We start from the raw sequence: 8591 nt of genomic DNA, 5'->3' as shown, positions 1-8591 counted from the left end.
CCAGTGTTGCACAGAGGGGGAGGATCACCTCCTTGGCTCTGCTTGTGAATCATCTGTGGATGCACAACCAGGTATGGTTAGCCCTATTGACCGTGTTCTCGCATTGTCGGCCCATGTCCATCCTGGAGTCAACAATGACTCCAAGGTCTCTTTCTGCCACTGTGCTTTCGAGAAGGGAGTTCCCCAGCCTATAGGTATGCTGCTGGTTCCTACTGCCCAAGTGCAGCACCCTGCACTTGTCAGTATTGAATCCCATCCTATTTTCATTTGCCCACCCCTGTAACCTGTCTAGGTCCCATTGTAATCTGTCCTTCCCTTCTAGCATGCCCACCACTTCACCCCAAATCTTGGTGTCATACGAATTTAAACAGGGTGCTTTTCACCCCATCATCCAAGTCACTAATAATGAAATTGAACAGTGCGGGTCCAAAGACCGAGCCCTGGGGGACTCCACTGCCCACTTCCCTCCAGGTCGAATATGACCCATCCACCACAACTCTCTGGGTGCGACCCCTCAGCCAATTCGCAATCCGTCTGACTGTGTAGGCATCAGTGCCACGGTCACCTAGCTTTTTAATGAGAATGGGGTGGGAGACGGTGTCAAAGGCCTTCCTGAAGTCCAGAAACACTACATCCACTGCAACTACATCCCCAACATCCTGGCATGTTCTCTGGGCTGGATGGGGCTTTCTGCTCCACAGCAGAGCTTGCCCCTCCCTTCTGCTCCCTGGCCAGAGCTCCAGCAGAGATTTGCAGGCACAGAGCATCTGCCTGGCTTCTCCCCACCAAGCAGGGATTATTCCCCCCACCCTCTGCCTTATACAGACACCTCAGCATTAGCTAGCAAACCACTTGCTAGCTACAGTCTGTGCTGTGGGAGAAGACAAAAGCAGACAGGCTTTTTGGAGCTAATCAACAGGTAGCTTAATGAGCTTCCTTGGAAAAGCTGTTTAAGAAGAGCTCCGTTAGTTAATGGAGAAAGGCATTGTTTTCTTAATGGGTTGATAAACACTGAGTTAGGGGTAATAAACATTCCTGGCTGGGCTGCTGGGGGTGGGGAGGAAGGGGAATAATAAGAGCATCCTGTGAGGGGCCTGGCCATGCCCTTCTCAGCTCAGCACTATAGATGGGATTGGAGGGCTGCTCTAGTGCCACCCTGGCTTCTATCCTGAGCCACTACAGGCATGTGCCTCCATTTCTGGAATGAAAAGGGAATGTTTATCCACCTTCAAATCAGTTCGAGCTTTGCAGGTTAGAGTAACCTGCAAAGATTGAATCAATTCAGGCTCAGGCTTTTTGAATGTCAGTCTCTAGCCCTAATGTCCAGTAGGGTTTTAACAAGAGTGTGGCACTTCTGACACAAGGTTGAATGTGCTCTTCAGCTTCTGCAGGTAAATATAGAACAGGGAGCAGGCAAGGGAAGAAGAACTACATCCTGCTTTTCTCATTCTCTGCAACTCTCTCTGTAGAGGGCAGTATTTGGAGAAGGAGCAGAATTGTGGAGTAGTTGTACTGCTTGATGCTACACCAACATATACAGCTAAATCCTAGGAGTGAACCCAAAGAGGAACTAAAACTGCTTTATGCAGCATAAGAACGTAAGAGCTGCTATCCTAGATCATACCACAGGTTCATCTAGCCCAGTATTCTGTATCTCAGTGTCACAGAGCAGATGCTTTGGGGAAGAGGATTTATGCAGAGCTTGGCAAGACTGACTTGGCCCCTTATGATTTCCAGCATTTAGAGACTTAGGGAGTCCTAATTTCGAGGCTGCCTCCCTATTATCATGTTTAACATACCCATTCCATAATACCCACCTTGGAGAAACATGCAGTTCTAAACATGCATCTCTAAAAGATGCTGGCTTGAAAAGAGTGAAAACTAATGGCAGTGTAACTGTTGAAGCAGCCATGGTGTTAGGAGGGATAAGCCCCGGAAGACTTTGTCCTGAGAGAGAAAACTCCCTCTGTGAACATTAAGCAGGCTGTTCTGGGTTACATCCCCTACCTGCTGCTTTCTGTCTGAGAGAAGAATAAAGGAAGGAAAAAACCTTGTCTAACGCAAACCACAACAAGCCAGCTTTACACAATTACCTGTGTTGTGCTACATTTAATTTATGTTTTAAAATAAGTACTAAAACATGAACATTGCATTAGTTTCTCATTTTTATTACAAAAATATTCCTTAACATTTTATAATGTTTAAACAATCAGGCAGTGATTATAGAGCTAGCTGTATTAGATGATCTAACACTATTTCTTTGTTTTCTAGCTTGTAACAGTGAGGAGCACAGACAGACCACATGAGCAGCTTGGAAAGAGCATCCTGTTGAAGATGTGGTGTGGAGACCCAGCTGTGTCAGTCTGGATGGTACAGTGCTGCAGCTGGTGTTGTGAATCAGGCCGTCACCGATCAGAGAACGGCTACTTCACAACACCAGGGTTGCACCCTACCACAGTCAACTGGGAACCTGGAGAAAAGATTTTCGATGCACAGACATCAGCAAATGTATCCTTAGTTGCTACCCCAAGGCCCAGATCCACAAAGGTATTTAGACACCTAACTCCCATTGGAATCAGTGGGATTTAGGTACCTAAATAGGGGATAGGCACCGAAGTACATTTTTTTCGATCTGGCCATAAGTCCCTAAAGGTAGCCTGTCTTGCAGTGTAGGGTCTTTGTTCAGCAGGCATGTAAGAGTTACTGTAAGATGCACTGCCAATAAATTGTTATTTTAATATTAAGATATAGGTAGTTCTTATTAAACCATTCAAAACATGAGGATAAATACCCCCAGCCCTGTTGTTCAGTATAAACTGTGGTAATTGTGGTCCTTGCTTATGAATTATCCCTAATTATAGGCACAGTTCCATCTAGTTATCTAACCAACTGTTCTCTGTAATTTTACTGTATTTATGTGAAAGAAATCAAACTTTTTGGACAATGATAAAGCAATTTAAGGCAAGATAAATGGATGAATAAAAGGATAAAAGGAATGAATAAAAGCAGTACCATTTAATAACAGGATCATTGTCTAATGCAAGTACCATGTGGGGCTGACTGTTGTAGTCAAAGTAGAGAAAAACTTTTGAATTTCAAAAAACAAATAAGTTCATAAGTGAATGAAGAGCATACACAATCAAGCTAATCTGTGAGTTGCCTTGTCACTAGAGAGCAATGTATTTGAAGTCATGGGACAGGTTATCACTGAGGCACATATTTTTCCTACATGTTTTTCCTCTTACTATAAATATAAATGCTGTTTCTTTAATCAGTTTGGAGCTCTGTTGTCAACCAATCTCTCAGACTCAAAAGGGAATTTTTATTGGTGATTGTTTTTTTCCTCTGTCCTTAGTAAGACTGGCCTCAAATCCTCCTATACTAAAGAAGCTTTTGACTTTTGGACATAAAATGTTAAAGCATAAAGTATTCTAAGCCCAGCGCATACATGGTAATAAACAAAATTGCCCAGATTCTCTGCTGGTTCCAATGAAGTCAGTGGAACTTGGTTTACAAAACTGGAGGCCTGGCTTTTACATGCTACTTTGAGTGTCCTCTGTGAGGAAAAAAACAAGTGGTTTTTTTTGCCTGTTTGTTTCTTTCTGAATGATGAAAAATCCTGAAAGGTTTCTCTCAAAAATATTGAGGGTAAGAAGAGTGGGGGTTTGCCTTTTTTCTTTGCATTAAACATTCAGACCTTCCCCATCCTGGGAAACGCTTGTGATTTCAGTGCTATTGAAATTAGTTTTAATTACTCAGCCTGTTATGATTTCCTGTCTAAAGTGGATGTCATTTGTTGTTCATGCCTGTTTAGCTCTAATGCCTAAAGAATACACTTTAAGATAGGTGTTTTTAAAAAAGCATGGACAGTACTCCTGTCTTTTTCTTCCGAGGTATAAGAGCTCCAAAGAGTTTATTAGGAACTCCATTATTCTTCCACTAAATCCAGACTTGACATTGCTAGTATTTTAAAATACAGCAGCAGGAGGACAAATTTTGAAAACAAGCAAACTATCAAATACATAGCAGGCTAGAAAGAATGAATCACCTCACATCACCTCCCTCCACCCCCACCAAAAAAAAAGAAAGATTCAAGGACACAACCATAAATTTTGAAAATCCTCTGTAGTTCACTTGAAATGTTTCAAAAGCAATACGAGGGAAAAGTTTATTTTTAGATCAGTATTTAAAATGACGTATATTATGTTCTGAACACAATCTTAACTTGACGTAATCAATTATATCATTACATATTGAATGCTTATATTGCACAAGCAAAATAAAACCAAAGAGTAAGTGAAGAAAAATAGAACAAACTAAGGTAGGAGTCTCAGAAGCAGTTGGTGCTGGCCTAACTCATCTTGTTGAAGCCAGTGAAGATATTACTTAGACAAAAACAGTGAGGACAAAGCTGAGTGCTTCTGGAAATCCTGCCTTGGATACGCTTCTGCCAGAAGAGTAAGAGTGGGGTTAGTACAGAAGCATAAATTACCAGGTCTGTGCTCTGGTGGCAACATTCGCTGCTTGCACCAGTAGCTGCTGTTTTCATGCCCCTTTCTAAGTGGGCACTGGAGGCTGTGGTCCCCCTTACACCACTGGGTTAGTAACATGGAGCCAACCAAATCCAGGAGGAACGGAATGTGGCCTGTGGAAATCAGGTCTCAGCTATAAGCCAACAAGGGAGAGGGAGTGCAAAGATCCAAAGGCCTTAGGAAGGATAGACAAGTTGACATAGCCTAAAACCCTACAGTAACATCACCACTATTTCTCCCACTGCTCTGCTCCCTGCACCCCATAAATAAGCCCTGCTTTATAATCAGGCAACACTTGATACGCATGCAGCCCATTTTGTCCTATTGACATATCCCCAAATTTCCATCCTGGCCAAATTCCTATAACCAAAGGCATTAAAATGATGACTCCAAGATATACAGGAAATTCATCCTTTACAATAGATCAGGGAACAAAAACTATGACCCAGCTAGTGCAAGAGCAGGTAGCAGCGTACACATTGACTAGATGAGGATGCATGAGAAACCAATCATTTATAACTTTACACCCAATTAAGGACAAAGCTAACCAGTATTCTCATTGTATATCATCGTGTAGTAATATGCATGCTCCACACTTTGTCTGACATTACAGTGATTGTTTCATAGGATAAAATACTCAATTTTTTTCCGCATTTTTAAAATAAAAACATCCCCTATAAAACACTGGTGCAACAATTCCCACAACCAGCTTTTAATACACAGATTTAAACACCCTGGCATCTTCTGTTATGAACTGAAGCCCTGACTAATCCATTTGATTCCTATCTGTAAGCATTTATAAATTTTAAAACCAGGTAATTCACTGAGAGATTAATATCCCTGTATTTCTCTAGATACGTTATGCAAATGACTTCCATGATCATTTTTTTTCAGTTCTTTGTATTAAAGAACTTACCGGGAGCATCATACTTCAGCTGTGACCTTTGGAGATCTAACTGTACCACATTTCCAACTTTGATCCATCACACTTTTACCTAGGTTAGTGTGATTTCCTCAGAAATGATTATACACTATAATGGAGGGGGTTGCTACTGAAGAAAAATCAAACACTTAGCTTGTCACTGAAGAGCTGAAACATAATGTGCTCAGTATGTGTTTCCCCTGTTGCCAATCTTGTCCTGCTTAGTATACAAGGGAAAGAAGTTCTTTTAGTCCCATCAAGCTATTCAAGTACTTCAAGTATCAGTTAGTATGCTAAAATAAAAGTTGAATACACAGGAAAAACAATTAAGTACAGATTTTAAAACCATATGACAGTTACTCTTAAACAAGCACCTACAGCTGTTATTAATATTGATGGGGATCTGTGCCTGCTCAACTTATCCAAAGCTCTCTACAAAGCTCTCTTCTCCTCCTGACTCAGCACCAAGGAGCAGAGGAACCCCAAATTATTGGGACTGTTAGAAAATATGGGTCCTACCGCTTTTCAGACCTGTACTCTTCTCTGGGTAGTTGTAGCTACTCCTAAAATCTCTCGGAATCATTGAAAGGATTAATTTATTAATCTTCAAAAACACCTTAAAATTGGCGGTGGAAAAGCACTACAGCAATGCAAAGTATATAATACAGAACTAAAATATTGTACTATCATGTCATGTGATTTCTTAAGAGGTCTGAATAAAAAGGTATTTATTATATTTAAACAGTTTTTTTCTTTCACTCCTAAATCCTTGAAATACAAATCTGATCATTGTATTTTCTCCACGGATCAATACGTATCATTGCTCTTCTTCAGTGACTTTGAATAGATGCCTTCATTTCCTTGCTTGTTTGCTACCAGTGCATAAAACATGACAGAGAGCAGGATTCTTGTAATAGTCTCCCTTTTCCCAGCACACAAGAGCCAAACTGACAGGCAGACAACAGACATGAGCACAGCTCACATCATGTTTGTGCATAGCCCAGTCTGTTGTTGTGGGGTTACTTATGGAAAGTGGCATTAATTGATTTTTTTCTCTTTAAGTGGACCTGAATTTCTATTGTTGCAAATAAAAATGGTATGAAATGTAAAATGACATTTCAAACAGCATTTAGGAGCAGCATTTTGTACTCAGGAGCCTTGACCAAGTCCTTATTTCAATTCTAGAAAAGTATCTCGTCAGGAGGAAAAATAATGTGGAAACAATCTTCAGTCATCTTAACACAGTGAGCAAAAGGTGACATTGAGAAAAACAGCTTTTTGTTCACAGCTAGTTTTAAAAGGCAAAGAAGGATTTTGATAGAAAGGCTGATCAGATTAAATAGCCTGTGAAACCCCCATTTATTTTTTCTGACACATGTTCCCAGTGCGTGGTACTTTAAAATCACTTCTGTATGACTTCTCCTTTGTGCATTGCGCAGCACAAAGACAACCTTTGGCAAAGAATGGTGGGAAAAAAGGAGGCCATGTAGTAGGAAATAAAGTTAGGGATGATGCTCTGACCATGAAGCCCATCTGCTTCACTCAACACTTCCTAAAAGACCCTGCCAACAACCTATCACATCAATTAAAAGCATAAAGGAATGTTAAAAAAAAAATTAACCCAGAGAGCAAGCATTCCACAAGCAAAGCAGGTGCTTTCTATAACTCTGTGCTCATACAGCTAATATCCCAAAACAAGCAATTATCTCACTTTGGGAGAAACAGATGTGGGGTGCAGATCCCGGAGATCCTTTGGGGATAGAATTCATGTCCGGGTCAGATCGTAATTTACATACAATTCTAATTTATATCTAACTTCACTGCTAGATTATCACCATACAGCTTGGTTTGCATGATTAATGTACTGCAGTAGCAATCATATACAGTACGTATACACAAGGTGAGAAGCATACATAAATATATGTACACGAATGATCCCTGCAGGTCCAGTTCTCAACTGTACAGTGAGACATGATCTAGCGCTCATCTGCTGTGCAGGGAAATCACATTTTAAGCAGCAAGAAAAAAATCACAGAGGTAATGAAAGTTGTCATCCTCTTTACTGTTGATCTCAACAATGCTATCAAAGCAGAAAAATGTCCAGGGAACATACAAATACATTATAAATCACTGCAAAGGCCAATAATTATTTAGCCACAGGACAGGTTTTCTTTTCAGCTAAAACATATTGAGGTTTAGGAATAAATAAAAACCCAGTAGGTAGAAGTTGCAGTAATGCTTATTTGTCAAATAGCTGGTGCCTCTATTCTTAACATGATTGGAGGCATGTGTTTCAATAATGAGATCTTACACTGCATTTGATCACAGATTTTGATCCTTAGACAATCATAGATCGTGTATCTGCCACTCGATTGGCCCATACTGCCACTGCAGCACTATCACCATTGTTGTGTACAAGCCAGTCCCGCAGGACTTGCTGACAGCTCACCAGCTAAGTGGGCTACCAGAAAGCCAGCTGGTCTCCCTCCCTCCCTCCCTCCTGGAGGAGAGAAGGGAGAGCAGAATACTGTGGGATGCTAAGGGTCTCTCTCAAACCTCTGCACTGTTAGATTTGTCATGGAAAAGCTTCCTATGACAGCAACATTTTTCTTGTGGATCCACCATTTTTGTGACAGATCACACATTTTCTTAGGAAAACAAAACTGCAAGAACATGTGGATGCTCACTTTTTGTCACCCTAAAACAAAAGCATGTATGTAGAGCCATTGTTAGGGCACACTGATATGTGGTGCAATTGCCCTTCCCTGGTGCTGCACACTCTTCCAGGAGAAACTTAAGATTTTTTTTTAATTTGCATGAGATGGATACAGAAGATGATCTTGCACATATCTATTATTGGCAAAACATTTAATAGAATCAGAGAAATAGGGCTTGAAGGGACCTTTACAGGTCATCTAGTTCAGTTGCCTGCCTGATCCCTACCCAAACTATCCCATACAAATCCATTGTCTAACCCCTTAGCAAAACCATACAGTCAACCCTGACAAAGCTACAAGACAGTATCCTAACCTGCCACAGGTAAAGGAGAGAGACCACAGTGGCCAATATCCAGCTGCTGCAAGTTTGTTAAAATACAGTCAAGAGCTCCAAAGAGGCCCAACCCCCCCCCCCCCCAA

General features: G+C 41.0%; 2 long non-coding RNA genes across 2 annotated transcripts in view; one reads left to right on the top strand and one right to left on the bottom strand.

The window, feature by feature from the left end:
• LOC109291723 overlaps positions 1-2744 on the top strand; it is a 53364-nt gene extending 50620 nt beyond the window's left edge. The window contains exon 2 of the long non-coding RNA XR_002095935.1: positions 2272-2744. This is a non-coding gene — a long non-coding RNA (uncharacterized LOC109291723). The remainder of the gene's footprint in view (positions 1-2271) is intronic.
• Positions 1-8591, bottom strand: part of LOC109291719 — a 109433-nt gene that overhangs the window by 67514 nt on the left and 33328 nt on the right. The window lies entirely within an intron of this gene.

This window comes from Gavialis gangeticus, unplaced genomic scaffold (assembly GCF_001723915.1).
Source record: "Gavialis gangeticus isolate Ggan-Ray unplaced genomic scaffold, GavGan_comp1, whole genome shotgun sequence".
In the NCBI taxonomy this organism is placed as follows: Eukaryota; Metazoa; Chordata; order Crocodylia; family Gavialidae; genus Gavialis; species Gavialis gangeticus.
Note: the sequence above shows the minus strand (reverse complement) of the source record. Positions and strands in the feature narration are given on the sequence as shown.